The 14,267-nt window shown below is 41.8% G+C and overlaps 1 protein-coding gene and 1 long non-coding RNA gene across 3 annotated transcripts in view; one reads left to right on the top strand and one right to left on the bottom strand.

The window, feature by feature from the left end:
* The window catches only part of LOC127508729 (uncharacterized), a 227,056-nt gene that overhangs the window by 70,099 nt on the left and 142,690 nt on the right, over positions 1-14,267 (top strand). The gene's annotated exons all lie outside the window — the stretch shown is intronic.
* LOC127505286 (NACHT, LRR and PYD domains-containing protein 12-like) overlaps positions 1-14,267 on the bottom strand; it is a 90,811-nt gene that overhangs the window by 59,690 nt on the left and 16,854 nt on the right. The gene's annotated exons all lie outside the window — the stretch shown is intronic.

Raw genomic sequence — 14,267 nt, 5'->3', positions numbered from 1 at the left:
AGAGAACTGTGGTTCTACTCCTAGAACCTTATAAGGACATCAGCCATCTTGGATGAGTTTACTGGAGTTCAAGGACACAAAAGCCAGACAGCTCGCAACTGCGAGGCCTTGAGAAGGATCTGGAAACTTTGGGAAAGTTACAACGTACGTCAATCAAGAAGATAACCTAACGTCTGCAATAAACAACACGAGTATAAAAGACTGATGAGTTGATTGCCTCTTCGGATACTGATACGTCAGTACCCCGACGCCTAGAAGCCCAGAGCTGAGGACAAGAAACCCCAAGCTGAAGATGGGAAGCCCAGAGCTGACTACATCTTTGACTCAAAAGAGTGATTATTGTATTTTATACCTTAATGATGAAGTTTTATTTGCCTTTACATTTTTGTTTATTATAAAAAGAAAAGTAACCAATTAAAAGAAATTTAATTGATTACAAAAGCTGCCTACCTTGGCTTGATTTATAGTGTTTTAAGACTTTGAACAAGAACTTACCACAGAGGAATCTTCTGACCAAATTGTAAGTCATTTTAAATGCTTATAATTTAGGCCAGACTCGACTTACTTTACCTAACCTGAGAATAATAAATAATAAGGTTAAAGGTGTTTAGATTTTTTTTTTTTTTTTTTTGTGATCAATTTTTTATTGTCTTTAGATTTAACAAATAACATCCATTCAAACAAGCAAACAAACAAACAGGGATGGGGGAGCAACAGACATATTATCAATAATTTTACAATCTGAAAGAAAAGGATAAGAGAGAGAGAGAGAGAGAGAAATAGAAAGAGAGAGAGAAAGTTACATTATATAGTCCTTTATTCCTTTAAATAGTCCAGTATGTTAGAAGAAAAACATTGCCATGCATCAATGGTACTAGGTTTAGCCTTGTTAATTCGTGGAGGCTATGAATCCAATATGTTTTTGAACACATGTGCAGAGTAAACCACCCAGCCAGCACAGCCATGTGGGGCCCAAATGGGTGTCACCTGGGCTGTCTAACTGGGGCCCAGCCATTTTGTCCGCAGTTTCCATGAAGTCCCCACATGGGCAAAGAACATACACTAACAAGAAGTGACACTCAATAGAACGTTCCATTGCAACACCGGCGCCCAGCAGCAGCCCTGCGTTTCCATCATTTTGTGGTGAAAGTGACTCGCAGTCCACTAGTGTCTATGGCAATATCAGCTGCTTTGTTAAAAAAAAAAAAGTACATTAAAGCTGAAATCCAACCTGAATGATGACAACACAGAATAAAATACTATCACTACTGATCATCAAATCCTTTTAACAGCTTATTTTACACACTTTGTGTTTTCCACTTTTTTCACAAAACTTTTGCTATAGAAACCCAGTCAGTTTGGGTTAAAATTCTTTGAAGTTCAAGTATTAGCATTATAAACACTGAATTATTACCAACATATGAAATTAAATTAAAAACATGCATCAGAAAAATTGGGAATGTTGGACAATAAATATATGAATATAACCTGGTCTCATTGTCAATACGTAGGTATTAATACGTAACTTTCAAAGACACAAAACGTACATTTTTGTACGTTTAGAAAGGTGATAAAACGTACAATATTGACGTAATTATGGCACTAAAACGTAAAAATACTTACGTTTTTACAGCGAAAAAAACGTAAAATATTTACGAATCTTATCATGTCATAAAGATATATGTATAATTTCCATTTTATCGTTTTGTAGATAAATGTAAGATCCCTAATCCCCATCCCGAACCTAAACCTACCCATTTTATACAGAATGTTAAAAGAATAAAATATAATGGGCAGAAATGTGTAGGAAAATGACAATTTTAGTAAAAATATAACATTAAACCGATATTTTGAGCCACTAATCCTACACCTACCCCTAAACCTACCCATAACCATTTCTTTAAACTACCTACTGTTATAAATAAAAGAATAAGACAAACAAGCGTAATCACAATAATTTATTTTTTGCGAAAATGTCAAAAGTGGTACCAAAAGTAGTTCAAATGATGATGAGTTCCAGTCACAGTCCTCTCTGGCGGTAATAGTTTTTATAGGGTAAAGAGCAGAATTTAACTTATTAATCCATGAAAATATGATGAATCCGGCTTCTCCCCGTGAAGGCGCGACACTCATTTCAAATGTCAATCCACTGAAACACGGCACGTCGCAATCTGTGACGAAGCAGGGGAGAACCAATGAGCGTTCGATATCAGTGCCGTAAACCATGTCGTAACGCTTCTCGAGGGTGGCGCTACTTTCAAATTTGAATCATAACGAGCGCGAGCTTTGACTGTGACGGTCGCTGTTGCTGAGAATCAAAATGAAGATCGATGGATAAAGGGCTGAATTTGGATCTGTTCCTTACAAACATATGGATTGTAAAGATATGGAGTACGGCGAACAAATAAATAGATGTGATTTGTGAATTGATGCTGTGCTTTGGTGTATCTTATGGTTGTATTGTCGCCTTCTGTGTCGCACAGCAAACAAACTAAATAGTACAAAATGGTTAAACAATTACAGAAATTTTATTCATAAGGTTTCAAATTGTAGTCTTGTTTCACATTATGTAATCCTCCGAAACGAGCAGCACAAGTCACGAACAGAAATGTTATTTCACATTAAGTAGATGAGTAAACTGCTTTCAATAAATTCGACTAAAACAACATTGATACGTGGGAATTCATATACATTCACACTTTACGTTACATGATTTACGTTTTTATTGCTGTTAATACGTAAGTATTTTTACGTTTTAGTCCTCTAAATACGTCAATGTACGTTTTTGTCTGTATGAAAACGTAAGTAAATGTACGTGTGGTAGAATCACACTACGTAAAAATACGCACGTATTCTCGTGAGATCACGTTGGTAAGATAGGTTAAAGAAGAGAAGTTTTGTTTCTAAAGAAAAAGCCCTCATAGGCGTGTCAGTCCTCAGAGGGAAAGCCTTTAAACCCAGCAGAGGATCTCACAGTCGCCACAAGACACAGCAGAAGAACATCACACTTCACTCGAAAGCATAAACCTCACGAAATGGCAAACACAGTAACTAGTAATTCTTTATATTTTTTTATCAAACTCCTAGCTGACACAAATCAAAATAATATAGTGAGAACCAAAATTCACTGAATATATTGTATTTTTAATGCACCCAGCTGTCATCATTTTGCATTTTGATAATGTATGAAAGCTGCTTAAAGTAATTTAACAGCAGTTTACAACAAATTAGTTTCAGCTGTCAGTATGTAAGATGCTATTTTGTACTTGCTCTTGATTTTTATACTACTGCAGGTACACCGTTTGCAGATTTAACCCTCATGTATATTTACACATTTCACAGTAACATTTTAGTTAGAATTAAAAAAACATACAAATACGGATGTAATCTTTGTAAATTAGCCGTGTTGTTACTGTACTGTATGACAGAGCAAGTGCCCTCTGCATGACACTTTATTAAATGTCCTGTATGTCTATTTTGTGTCCCCTGCGTGTTGGATTTATGTTTACTGTATTGCATAAGACTGATTACTAAGTTTATCTTTTCAGACAGGTTTTAAAACAAGAATAAACAAGGGCTTCAGCAAAGAGTTATTCCTTGAGGGAAAACACATCGGCATACAAGATCTGAAAATGAGAGAAAATATAAGACAAGAACAACAAGTTCAAAAGTATCTTTCCAAAGACATCACAGGTTATCCAACTCCTGTTGAATTTCACATCACAGAAGTGGCTCATGTCACTAACAAGACAAGTCTTCCAGAGTTCTGGGACTCAGAGGGATTCAGGGGTCTTAATATGAATTCATTTTCATGGTGGAGCCTGAAGATTATTGAAGCAGATATAAGAGCCGCTGAGGAGCGTTTCCTCGAGAGTTCAATACCAAACAGAACCAAAGAAGAAATTGCAGCTCAGCAGCCGTTCCTGAGTAAATTCACCACATCACCAGCATTCAATAATGAAATCTCACGCTACGGCAACTTCTGCTTCACACTTCTTCTGACTGAACTGATGGAGGCCTACAAGAAGCAGATGTGTGAGGGTGAAGAGCCGGTTCGCAGGGTATATGAGACTGAAAAAATGAGTTAGCTGTTGGTAGCACATTCTCATTGCAGTATATTGCTGGTTAGGTTTGAAACCCACCACAGGGTGTCCGGTAAGAGACTAGGGCAAAGATGGTTGAAATATGGGAGTAACCCATTTATTTGTCACCACAACAACTCAGTTATTAGTAAGAAGTTGAAGAGTCGTCTTAGTTGGGTATATTCAGTGTGTGTGTGTGGTTTTTCTATAAAACAGAAAATACAGAGTAAAAATAAATATACATGGTATTAACATTGACTGTTCTAAACAGAAATACACAATGTATATTTAGTAAAATACAGAATTAAAAGGAGTAATAGTTGCAAGAAAACAAATTAGGTATGTCATACAAGTTAAGTTAAACAAAACAGCTTAATTTGTTCTATATAGCGGTGCTTGGTCTGGACATGTTCTGCGCGCATGCGCATTAAGTTGTTTACAACTTAAAATCCCTCGAAAATGAGCACTTCGACAAGTAAACTGCACCGAAATACAAATGAAATATACAAACACAACATCAGTATAAGCAAGTATGAATAAAGGTAACATATATACAGCGTAACATTGTGCTAAAGATACAATAATCTCTTATCATTAGCCATAATAAGTGACGCACTTTATAACAGCAAATAGAATAGCATAACACACAAGTGATCCTACAAAGATCACATATAATACACTTACTTTGAATAGACGCACAACACCCGAACAATGAATAAAACTATATAAGATATATAATGTAAAAGTTCAGCATCCGCGTCAGCGCTCCGCCGGACTCGCTTTCAACTTTGCACTAAGCGCTATGGGCGGGATGATCGCCTGCACGTCGATCCGTGAGCGCTGATTGGCTGCTGTGCTGGATGCTGCGTGCCAATCAATCTCGGCAAAACAGAGAGAGATTTAAATCAAAAGGCATATTATTCTTATGAATATAATGGCCTTTTTAACAGCCGCCCCCAGATTCTGGGGACAGAATCTGTACAATTACAAAAAGGGCCTCTAAGTAACATATTGGTGTACAATGTTACATTACTCAGAAATGCTAGGCAATTGTATAATACGTGCTATTGGGCGTGTGTATGTCTTTTCGCCCACCTTAATATTAGCTGTCCTCACTCTACCGTCAGCCCCAGGGAAGACTTCTGACACTCGTCCCACTGGCCAAAGTGCTCGAGGCAACTGTGGGTCGACGATCATCACTGTGGTGCCAACTTGAATGTCAGATATGTCCCCTTGCCACTTCTGACGGGTTTGCAGACCAGGAAGGTAAAACCTCAGGAAGTGTCTCCAGAAGTGGTCTGCAAGAACTTGGCTGTGGCGCCATCGCCGCCTGCTTATAAGCTCAGACTCTGGGTATACCACTGGAGGTAGAGTGGAATCTGGCCGCCCCATCAAGAGAGAGTTTGGAGTGATGGGGTCTGGGTCCGCAATGTCAGAGGAAGTATAACCCAAGGGTTTTGAGTTTAGAATTCCCTCAATCTCCACTAACACCGTTTGTAGCACTTCAAAGGTTACTGACTGAGCTCCGATGGTGGCGGTCAGTGCTTGCTTGAGAGAACGTATTTCTCGCTTCCAGCAACCTCCGAAGTGAGGAGCATTTGGGGGGTTGAAACGGAATTCAATCTGTTGTCTGGCTAGATGTGCCTGAAGTTCAGGGGCAAGAGCTGCAAAGGCTTCTCTGAGTTCCCTTTCTCCTCCCTTAAAATTGGTACCCTGATCTGATATGAGTTCAAAGGGGGTTCCGCGCCTGGCAGTGAAGCGTCGGAGGGCCATGAGGAAAGAGTCAGCATCAAGGTTATGTAGAACATCAATGTACACTGCTCGAGTGGTTAAGCACTTAAAAATGATACCCCATTTCTTCTCAGTCCTCCTACCAACCTTGACAGTATAAGGGCCAAAACAGTCCATACCTGTACAATAGAATGCAGGTCGGAATAAGCGTAGTCTGGCTGGAGGTAGGTCTGCCATTTTGGGGATCTCTGGATTCTTCCTCCATTTCTGGCACTCTACACAGCTCCGTTGAAACCGCTTAACAGCTTCCCTACCGCGGAGAATCCAGTACTTGCGTCGAAGTTCAGCAAATACTCTCTCATATCCTGGGTGGTGGAGTTTGGCATCATAACTTTGTATGATGAGCTGTGTGATTGGGTGCTTTGGATCAAGAACGATGGGGTGTACAGTGTCTCGCTCAAGGTAGGGACTGTGACGTAGGCGACCTCCAACTCGAATTAGCTGGGTCTCACTGTCAAGTTCAGGTGCCAAAGCTTTTAAGCGACTGTTATGAGAGAGAGGTTTACCAGCCCTTAACTGTTCAAGGTCTAAGGGGAAAGACTCTTGTTGGGATTGTTGTAGAAGAGTGACTTCAGCATCTCTGTAGGCACTGGCTGTCAGGCTGCAGGCGGCCGCCCCGTGAGAAGCCTTGGACTCTATCAACTCTTGGAAAGTCTTATGACGATCAGGGTTAAGGACTGATGTGCTGGTCGTGAAGCATGCAAGTGTGCACAAACCTGTTTTGCGCAGCTCATCTCCATTTACCTCCACAGGAGGTGGTGTTTCAGGCCACGAACTGGGAGAGCCTTTTAAGAATGATGGTCCCTGATACCAGTGGCTGTCTGGACCAAGCTCATTCAATGTTCGTCCCCGCGTGATGTCATCAGCCGGGTTACTGGAGGATGGCACAAATCTCCATGTGTGCTGATCCGTGAGATCTTGGATCTCTGCCACTCGGGTGCCGACAAAGACCTTAAATCTACAAGACTCAGACTTGAGCCAGGTAAGGACGGTGGTTGAGTCAGTCCACAAAGTGATGTGATGAATGGGCAAGGTTAACTCAGAACTTACAACTTTGGCCAGTTGAGCACCAGTTAGCGCAGCGCAGAGTTCTAGGCGGGGTATGGACTGCTGTTTTTGGGCGCTACTTTTGATCTGGCTGTAAGGAAAGAGACCTCCACATCCCCCTGCTGGTCTTCTGTCCTTAAATAAGCAACTGAACCATATGCCCGTTCAGAGGCATCACAAAAGATGTGGATGTCTTGCTGACTTGTTTCTTTGTCTTTGGCCGGACCAGTGTAGGATCTTGGGAAGGCAATGTGCGAAAGAGATGGTAACTCTGCCTCCCACTCTGTCCAAGTTTGCAATAGATCAGGGGGAAGGTTTGGATCATCCCAGTCCCTTTTTTTGTCCCACAAGCGTTGGACTATGAGCTTTGCCCTGGTGGTGTATGGAATGAGGTAGCCCAGGGGATCATATTGACTGACCAGTGTTCTGTAGATGTTACGCATAGTGATCTCAGTACTCTCTGTGGGACGATACCTATAGGAAATGGTGTCTGTTTGATGGTTCCAAAGCAGTCCCAGAGCAGATTCTTGTGTATCTGTCTTGCCATGAGAAATCCAGAGCTCGGCATTGGCCGATTTCAACTCTGAGGGCAGGTGTTTTATGGTTGATGGCTGATTACTAGACCACTGTCTCAATTCGAAACCACCATCTGCCAGTAAGGTCCTGAGTTTGTCGACGAAGCTTTTAGCTTCTTCCGTCGTAGTGAAGCTTTGCAGGCAATTGTCGACATAAAAGGACTTCAAGACTGAATGCCTGACATCTTCTTCAGGTCTGCTGTGATCAAGGACATGCTTTTGAAGGGCGTACACTGCACAACAGGGACTGCAGGTGGTCCCAAAGGGAAGGACCTGCCACTCAAAAACATTAGGTTGTTCCTGTACCTTGAGATCTCGCCAGAGAAAACGCAGCAGTGGTCTGTCCTCTGGGAGCAACCTGACCTGGTGGAACATCCCACGTATGTCACTGCTGACTGCAATGGAGTGTTCCCGGAATCGGAGCAGAACAGCTAGTAGAGATGGTCCCAGTACTGGCCCTGGGAGCAACAGCTCGTTGAGGTTTTGGCCCTGATAATTGAAGGAGCAATTAAAAACTACTCTGTTTTTCCCATTGTGGTGGACAATATGGTGTGGGATATACCATGAGTAAGCAGAGTCCTGTTCAGCATGTTGATCCAGCTTAACAGCATAGCCTGCTTGGTCCAGTTTGTGGATTTCTGCTGAGTAAGCAACTGCTTGTTCTGGATTTTTAACCAGTCGCCTCTCTGTAGCTCTCAGCTGTGAGATCACTGCCTCTTTGGGAGCTTTCAGCTGTGGCATATTTTTGACCCGCAACAGAGGAGTGGCATATCTCTTTACCCCATCTACTTCAACCCTGACCGTCTTGGCATCAAGGAGCTCGATTGCCTCATGGTCTTGTTTAGATCTGGTGCTGGTCTTCTCATTGCGCCAGGGTAGCGCATCCATCTGCCACAGTCTTTCAACATGCTTAAAGAGATCTGTCTCAGGAGATGAAGTTGAGGTAAAGAAACAGTGTTGTTCGTTGGTTTCCCACTGGAGATGCTGCACAGGCCCCTGCAATGTCCATCCAAGCCGCGTCTTAACAGCAGCCGGCCCCCCTGGAGGTCCAAGGCGGACCGGTTCCACTGGAGTAATCAGATGGGGGTAGTCTGAACCGATGAGGAGCACAGGACGCACAGTCTCTAGGTGTCGTAGTGGAAGACCCCTCAGGTGTTTGATATTTCTCCCTTAAAGCTTTGACTGGATGTGTACGTTCAGCCAGGCTTAGCTGCTGGGCTGTAAATGCACCTTTAATGTGAAACACCTTCTTGGGCTGTGACAGGGGAGAGATAGAGAATGACACCGCTGCACCACTGAGGACTTGGAGCTCCTGTCTGACTGTGCGGAGCGGTAGGTCTTCTGGTTTACCTTTGAGGCCAAGTTGTTGAGCAGCACTGTGAAGAAGGATGGTTCTTTCTGACCCGTCATCTTGGATAGCATAGGCAGTCATGTGGTGTTTTCCATTCCTGAGTATTACTTTACTTATCTTCAGCAGGACTTTTCGGCTGGCAGGAGGCTTACGAATGAGAAGAATCTCGTTCATGGTATTAAGAAGGCAGGAGTTGGTTGCAGGAGTGGAAGCAGGTTCAATTGGCACAGTCTGTGAGCTCTTAGCACTTTTCACTGTAATGTCGTGAAGAACTAGCAGATGTCGACCGTTACACTGCTTACAGCGCATTTTCAGACTGCATTCCGTTGCTTGATGGCTCCTGCCACAGCGCCAACACCGATTGTTCTCCTTGACCCAGTTACGCTTCTGATCTGTAGTGAGTTGCTTGAAATTTGAGCAGTTATTCAAAGAGTGCTTATTTTGTTCGCAGTAGGGGCAGTAGGGTTTTGGAACAGTTTTCACAGTAGGAGCTGAGGTACTCGTGTCAAGCAGGGCTTTCTCAGTGTTCAGCAGAATGTTTGCATTCTTGTTAAAGGACTTGTGGTCTTTGATTACCTCTCTGGTCCGTGCAGTGGGCCCTCTACGTTGGCTGGTAACAAATCTTGACGTGTCCTCCTGTACTTGGATTTCATACTCCAACCATTCAGAAAGATCCAGAAGTGTTGGAATTGGAACACGGTGTGGATGTGCAAACCGGCGAAAACTTGACCTAAGATCATGTGGTAATTTCCCCAATAATCTGGAGACATGGGAGCCACACTGCAGTTCAAAGGTGCCCTTCTTTCCGAGCTGCCCCAGCATGCCAACGAGCGACCGAACTTTAAGTGCAAACAGTCTGAATGCCTTTATGTCCCCGCTGCTGATATTTGGGCCATCCATAAGTTCTGCTATTCGTTGTAATGCAAGCTGGTGTGGCTGACCATACTGCTGGTCCAGCGCAGCCATCGTTCTTGTGAAGGGGTATTGAGAATGGCTGTACGAATCAGCGATGAGTAACGCTTCTTCTAGCTTGAGATGGTCTGTAAGAATCTGAAATTTATACCTCTCCGTGGCACTAGCAGGGAGTGCGTTCTCCAAGGCGATCTTCAACCGTGAAAACTCTCTCGGGTTTGGATGTACAAAGTCTGGTATGGTGGGAGTAGGGCCTCTGTACATTGACTCTGGCTCAAACTGAGGCACTTGACTTGGTGAACTATGGGGCATTTTGTGGCGCCAGCCAGAATCATAAGGTGAGGAGGTTTCATACTCCCGCTGGTATGAGGGATAATAATCACGGTCATGGTGGTAGCAATCTTCCTTTGGGGCCCCCCAACTGGGTGGCTGGGCACTTGGAATGTCATAGGGGGAGTACATTTTGTCTCTGGGAGCAGCCACCAAAGCTGGGGATTGTTCTTGACTTGAAGAACTGTCTCGCCTGAAGCGCGGTGCTGGTACTGGCCTGAAGCTTCTCTCCGCAGACTGCACGTGCTTAACATGGCGTGGTGCAGGAATAGGTTTGCAAGGATGAGGTTGACGGGCAGGAATAGCAGATGGATGGGGCTGAGGTTGTTGTTGATCAACCTGAATTTGTAGCTGCTGCATTTGACGCTTAAGCTGTGAGAGCTCTTGAGCAAACTGCTGATTTGTCTGCTGCAATGCATCTCTTTCCTGTTGCATCATCTGTACAGTGTGACGCATGTTCTCATTTGCATGGCGGAGATTCCTGTTTCGTTGCTGAAGTATGGCATTCTCAGACCTGCCTGGGTCTGTGTCGGACCACTCTTCTGAACTGTGAGGCTCATCACCTGGAATCGGCGGAAGACTGAATGCCATTGCACCCTCCTCTTGGTCTTCACCTTCTGACAGGTTGGAGGGTATCTGAGTGTGTGGTGACATGGGTTCTGGATACAACGTAGGCAGGGCAAAGCCAGTGAGATCATAATCCTCATATCGGGCGGGAAGGGCAGTCTTCCTTCTGACGCGCCCAGTTGGCTCATCTACTGCATGTGTTGACATCTTATAAGCCTGCAGCAAGTCTCACTCCGGCTCGAAGGACCATGAAAAAATGAGTTAGCTGTTGGTAGCACATTCTCATTGCAGTATATTGCTGGTTAGGTTTGAAACCCACCACAGGGTGTCCGGTAAGAGACTAGGGCAAAGATGGTTGAAATATGGGAGTAACCCATTTATTTGTCACCACAACAACTCAGTTATTAGTAAGAAGTTGAAGAGTCGTCTTAGTTGGGTATATTCAGTGTGTGTGTGTGGTTTTTCTATAAAACAGAAAATACAGAGTAAAAATAAATATACATGGTATTAACATTGACTGTTCTAAACAGAAATACACAATGTATATTTAGTAAAATACAGAATTAAAAGGAGTAATAGTTGCAAGAAAACAAATTAGGTATGTCATACAAGTTAGGTTAAACAAAACAGCTTAATTTGTTCTATATAGCGGTGCTTGGTCTGGACATGTTCTGCGCGCATGCGCATTAAGTTGTTTACAACTTAAAATCCCTCGAAAATGAGCACTTCGACAAGTAAACTGCACCGAAATACAAACGAAATATACAAACACAACATCAGTATAAGCAAGTATGAATAAAGGTAACATATATACAGCGTAACATTGTGCTAAAGATACAATAATCTCTTATCATTAGCCATAATAAGTGACGCACTTTATAACAGCAAATAGAATAGCATAACACACAAGTGATCCTACAAAGATCACATATAATACACTTACTTTGAATAGACGCACAACACCCGAACAATGAATAAAACTATATAAGATATATAATGTAAAAGTTCAGCATCCGCGTCAGCGCTCCGCCGGACTCGCTTTCAACTTTGCACTAAGCGCTATGGGCGGGATGATCGCCTGCACGTCGATCCGTGAGCGCTGATTGGCTGCTGTGCTGGATGCTGCGTGCCAATCAATCTCGGCAAAACAGAGAGAGATTTAAATCAAAAGGCATATTATTCTTATGAATATAATGGCCTTTTTAACAGAGACCAAACTTTTCAAGCAGGAGATTGAGTATGTTGTTCTCGTTCACAGCCCTCAGAATAATGAGAAGTTCAGTCAATATCCACTGCTTTCATCCAGTCCATTGGTTTCTTATGATGGAAATCAAATCATCTGGAGAGCACAAGCTATTTGTGAAACCCACAACTTACAACTGGAAATCATTGGAAACACAGCAGTGACACAATCCATGTATTCACACCAGTTTTATGTGTGGGATCAGGTTAGCCTCGTCTTTCACCTCAATGGGGTCCTTACCTTCCCTAAAACAAAGCTTAAAGCAAGCCTCAGCTGTTGTGAACATGATCAACAAGTAAATCTTTCACATGGAGAAAACTGCTCTTCCCTTGATGAAGCAGAGAAATTCACTGAAAGCTTGCCAGATGATGAATTTAAAAAAGAAGATGAAAAAGAAGAAGATAAATCTGGAGATCTTAAAATGGAAGTGGACTAAGAGTGTGCAAATTTTGCTGAAACGTTAACAGATTTGTGACGTTGTAGAGTTTTGCCCTTACTATCAAATCTTGTGGTAAATAATAGTAAATATATAAGGTCAATAATTAAAGGGTGGAGGATGATTTGTATCTTACTAATATGTGCGTGTCATTGAGAGGCTGGAATGAGATTTAAAAAAAAAAAAAACTGTCTGGATTGCATGATGTTTCAAAATGAACACACCTGAATAACTTTAAAAAATTAAAATAAAGCTTTTACTTTGTATTGTTGTGCTGCCAATTACCCAACATACCTTGCGATTTCTGTCTGTGTGATGTGCAGTACTGATATTTGTGTCATTAAAGCATTTCCTGCTAAGAGGTTTGTGTCTGACATTACTGTAATCTCATCTGTAAACACCTTCATCATCTAAGAGTCTGGAGGAGAGCTCATTTACTGATTATTTATTAAACACACTTTTACTTCGATATCTAAATGGGGACATTGCATGTACATTATTGTTTTATATAAAACTATTTATAATTAGTATAGCCTAATTCCTACAATTTAAAAAAAAAAAAAAAAAAAAAAAAACTTTAACAACTTTATTTATTAAATTTTTTATACTGTTTTTACAATTGAGGATGTTACTGAAAGAAGGGTTTGACAGCTTTAGCTGGCTTCTGGACAGACTTCTGAGACAGCATAACAGTTTAATGATCTACAGCTAAATAGAATGAGCTTTGGTGAGAACTGAACAAATATTTAATTACTACAGTAGTCATTTCTTGCTAGAAATGACATTAAAAGTGTTAAATGTTGGTCAAAAACATACATTTACACACAAACTGACCAGCAACGCAAAGTTCAGATGCCATCTTTATTTTTCTAGCTCAACTATTACAGAATGGAAAGCACAGGATTGTGGGATATCAAAAAGAGTGAAGGATACATCTATGCTGCCTTCAAAAATCAATCAGATGGAGGTATCTCAGGAGACAGGAAGTGAAGCTAACATTGGATTTGGACATGCCTTGATGCCTTCCTACCTTGAAACCTGTCCTTCAAAGGCAGCATTTTTCAGTTTTCGGATGCAGTCAATGAGATCCTTCTTCTGATAATGTTTTGTTAGAGACACTTCTGAGCTGTATTGGAGCCTGCAAAGTGCAAGCCCACAATAAGAAAGCTCACCAGTTCCCCCTAGTGGCAGCTGGGTTTATTAAAACAAATACTTATAAAGCACAAATACTTATAAAGCATTTATAAATCTTTCATGTTATCTTTAACATTGATGTCAAACTCCTGGAGAGTCATTGTCCTGCAGAGTTTAGCTCCAACCCTAATTAACCACACCTGAACCAGCTAATCAAGATCTTCATGACTACTAGAAACTTCCAGGCAGGTGTTCAGGCGCTGGTTGGAGCTGAACTCTGCAGGACAGTGGCCCTCCAGGAGCGGAGTTTGACACATGTGATTTACATACTTGGACTCAAATGTTGTATGTTAATATTAGCTATACTTTTAATGGACCTGAGCTAACATGAACTAACAATGAACAGTTGTATTTTAATTAACATTAACAAAGAATGACTACTATAACAAATGTAACTGTAGCTGTTGCTCACTGTGGGTTAATGCATTAACTAAAGTTAATTAATGGGATCTTATTGTAAAGTGTTAAAGGTGCAATATGTAAGAATTTTGCAGTAAAATATCCAAAAACCACTAGGCCAGTGTTATATATTTTGCTCACTTGAGTACTTACAATATCCCAAATGTTTGCAACTATTTGTAAATCATGAGAAAATTGCAATTTTATCCAAGGCTCCGGGACGTGTGAGGAGTCGCCTGTCAATGGCGTCATACCCGCGTTACCCTCGGTTTCCGGTTTTATTTTGCAGAAACCATGGAAACACCAAAGATGCTTTAATACGTTTTAATAGGCAAGGGAA

The sequence above is a fragment of the Ctenopharyngodon idella genome, chromosome 1 (genome assembly GCF_019924925.1).
Source record: "Ctenopharyngodon idella isolate HZGC_01 chromosome 1, HZGC01, whole genome shotgun sequence".
NCBI classification, from domain to species: domain Eukaryota; kingdom Metazoa; phylum Chordata; class Actinopteri; order Cypriniformes; family Xenocyprididae; genus Ctenopharyngodon; species Ctenopharyngodon idella.
This window is presented reverse-complemented; position numbering and strand designations above follow the sequence as displayed.